Source organism: Abramis brama (assembly GCF_963993115.1).
Source record: "Abramis brama genome assembly, chromosome: 10".
Classification (NCBI taxonomy): Eukaryota; Metazoa; Chordata; class Actinopteri; order Cypriniformes; family Leuciscidae; genus Abramis; species Abramis brama.
In genome coordinates, this window is record NC_139972.1 from 6,282,493 (window position 1) to 6,286,269 (window position 3,777).

General features: G+C 36.5%; 1 long non-coding RNA gene across 1 annotated transcript; it reads right to left on the minus strand.

The window, feature by feature from the left end:
* Positions 1–1,870: 1,870 nt before the first annotated feature.
* LOC311090774 lies at positions 1,871–3,224 on the minus strand. The gene is made up of 6 exons (XR_014607943.1): positions 3,114–3,224; positions 2,915–3,006; positions 2,720–2,801; positions 2,518–2,613; positions 2,308–2,416; positions 1,871–2,005 (listed from the first exon to the last, which is right to left on the minus strand). It is a non-coding gene; the product is annotated as an uncharacterized lncRNA (long non-coding RNA).
* Between the last annotated feature and the right edge of the window lie 553 nt (positions 3,225–3,777).

Here is a 3,777-nt window from a genome sequence, read left to right on the forward strand (position 1 = left end):
CACTCAGTGTGGAAAGAGTTTCACTCAGAAAGGAGACCTTAAGAGACACATGATAATTCACACTGGAAAGAAATCGTATACATGCACTCAGTGTGGAAAGAGTTTTACTCATGCAACAGGTCTCAGGTATCATCTGCATATTCACTCTGGAGAAAAGCCATTTAACTGTGATCAGTGTGGTAAAGATTTTATTTCATCATCACAACTAAAAACACACCTGAAAGTTCATTCAGATGAGAGGCCTTATGTGTGTTCTCTCTGTGGAAAGAGCTTTTCACTGCTTGACAGTTTTAAACGGCACCAGAAAACACACAATGAAGTGAGAGATCATGTGTGCTTTGACTGTGGGAAGAGCTTTACTACATCTGGTGATCTGAAACAGCATCAACGAATTCACACTGGAGAAAAACCTTACAAGTGCTCATATTGTGACAAGAGTTTCATTCTGTCTGGAAACCTGAAAACACACAAGCGAGTTCATACTGGAGAGAAGCCGTACGACTGCACTCAGTGTGAGAAGAGTTTTAGATATAAAACAAGCCTTCTGAGTCACATGAAGTTATGTCGCAAGAAGTCGTCACAATGAGCAACATTTCATTTTTATTTCAAATACATTCAAGTAAATGGTGTGAGATATACAAAATATGGAGTTGCTTCCAAAAGAGTGGGTCGTGGAGTTTGCTTTTAAAGAAACAACAACATACATAATTATTTGATTTTATAATATGAGGCTTTTATTTTGAAATAAATGCATGAAAGCTATTGAGACTTCTGTCAGACTCACTTTCTTTCAAAAAAGCAACTGAGAAAAATGTGTTTTCCTAATTCAGTATCTGCGGTCAAAGATCTTGCAAAATTATATGTCATATAATATAATAGCATAAAAATTTAGTACTGGGAATGAAGATGTGCTTGATCCATAACCTTGAAATCAGCATAGAACTGATAAACTCAAACATGTCATTGTCTGCTGTAAAACCTTATAAATTCTAATAGGGAATTGTGTATTGTTTTCAGTTAATACATTTAGAGATTAAAGGGGACCCCCTTTAAGATCCCCTTTTCCAAGATGTAAAACAATTCTCTGATGTCGCCAGAGTGTGTATGTGAAGTTTTAGCTCAAAATACCCCACAGATATTTTTTATAGCATTTTAAAATTGCCACTTTTTGGGATTGAGCAAAAACTCACTGTTTTAGAGTGTGTCCCTTTAAATGCAAATTAGCTGCTGCTCCCGCCCCCCTTTTCAGACGAGGGAGGAGCTTCTACACTGTAAAACCCAACAAGTTAACTCAACTCAAACCGATTAAGGAAACTAATTGCGGCAAACCATTTAAGTTTTAAAATAAATACATATGAGTATTGTGAACTTATATATATTGAGTCATATTCACTCATAATTTAGTGTTCGTTTAGTCATTCATTTTGAGTATAGTAACTTGAATATTTTAAGTTCATTCCATTAAACTTTTAAAGTAATTTAAACCATTTAAACTAACTGGTTTGAGTTCATTTAATAAATCTAATCAAGTCATAACAACTATATAGCTACTCAAATGGTTTTAGGAAACCGATTGCGGTAAATGATTTAAGTTGATTAAACTCAAATTAATAAAGTTTTATAAGACAAAGGAAAAACATTGGTATAAAGCAGGGTTCCTCAAACTCGGTCCTGGAGGGCCACTGTCCTGCACAGTTTAGCTCCAACCCTGATCAAACACACCTAGCTGTGAGTTTCTAGAGATCCTGAAGACATTGATTAGCTTGCTCAGGTGTGTTTGATCAGTGTTGGAGCTAAACTCTGCAGGACAGTGGCCCTCCAGGACCGAGTTTGAGGAACCCTGGTATAAAGAAATGGTCAAAGAAAAGGATGCAGTTATTAATAGTATTTATTGAAAAATAATTTATTTTACAAAAGGTTCTCAGTGATGAATGTTGTGAAAGATGGTCAGTCAGTCTCCTCACTGTCCAAAATACAAAACTGCACATGACTTCTGTCTGGCGAACTGTGAATAAACAAACAAACAAAAAAAACATTAATCTTCCACTGACAAAACTGGTTTACTCACAGCATAAATGCTAGAATAGAGGTTATGCGTGACGTCACCGTCGGCTAAGTGGCAAAAAGACTGAGCGGCAGCATTTGTTTTCACTATAAAAACACACAAACACATCTAAAATGGAAAAGAGCTTTGAGATTGACAGTACAACTAGATTTGACAAGATCCAAAATGACTTACATTGCATTTCAAGGTGCACATTTTACATTCTTATCAGTTCTCAGTTCTTGCTTTCCCTGGGAAATTACCTTTTTCTTTAGTTTTTGCCATGTGAATGACAGTCACTGGAGGATAGTCAGTCAGTCTTCTTACTGAAATAGATCCAAAAATGCGCAGGACACGTTTGTCTATTTTGAACTGTGAAAAAAAAAATTAAAAAAAAAAATTAATACATTTTCCACTGACAAAAATGTAATTTACTCACAGCATAATAAATAGAATAGGTCAGTTTGTAGTACCTTTTTCTTTCATTTTTGCCACGTGAATGACAGTCGATGTGGAGGATAGTCAGTCAGTCTCCTCACTAGACCCTAAATTGCACGGAACACGTTTGTCTATGCAAATACATGAGAAAACACAAAAATATGAATTACTCTTACACTGACAAAACTGTAGTTTACTCATCATTATAAATGAGGAAATATGTCAGCTTGTATTAACTTTTTTTTTTTTCGTATGAATGATGGTCGGTGGTTGATAGTCTCCTCACCGATATCCAAAATTGCCCAAGGGACACATTTGTCTATGACAAAATGTGAGAAAAAACACAAAATATTAATTAGTTTTCCACTGTCAAAAAATTGGTTTACGTTACTCACAGCATAATAAATAAAGGAATAAGTCAGCTTGTATTACCTATTTCTGCAGTTGTTGCCATGTGAATGACAGGCGGTGGATGGTAGTCTCAATCACTGATAATGATCCAAAATGGCTCGGGACACTTTTGTCTAAGCAAAAATGTGAGAAAACACACAGAAATTAATTAATCTTCCACTGAAAAAACTTAAGTTTATTCACAGCATTATAAATGAAGAAATAGGTCAGCTTGTATTACCTTTTTTATTTAGTTTTTGCCGGGTAAATGTCGGTCGGTGGACGATAACGTTATAGCTGCTAGTCTCCTCACAATATCCAAAATTGCGCGGGACACGTTTGTTTACGCTAAAATGAGAAAACACAAAATATTAATTTTCCACTTCTGTGGTTTACTCACAACATAATAAATAAAAGAGTATGTCAGGTTGTATTAACGTTACCTATTGGCGCTTTTCCACTGCATGGTACGGCACGGTTCGGCTCGGTACGGTTCGACTCGGCGCGGAACGGTTCGGCTCGCTTCGCTTTTCCACTGCGTGGTACGACTCGACTCGGTACGGCACGGTTCGGTTCGCTTTAGCTCGGTTGCTTTTCCATTGCAGTTAGTACCGCTTCAAACTGGGTGGGACTGATCGTTATAGTTGCCGCCTCTACTGCCATGACATCATCGTAAACGCGCCACATTTCAAACGCACAACAGGGGATGGTGCTCTTGATTCTCGGCATGTGGATGTTTTTAAATTAAATTAAACGTTCTTATAATGGTTTACTATATGGAAGGAAAATTCTTAACGTGTAATTAAACGTTGCGTTCATATTCTGGGCTCATCTGATTTTTTGTACATAGCATAGCCTACTTTGTTATGATTTTAGTATCATAATGATTAATAAATGCACGCACA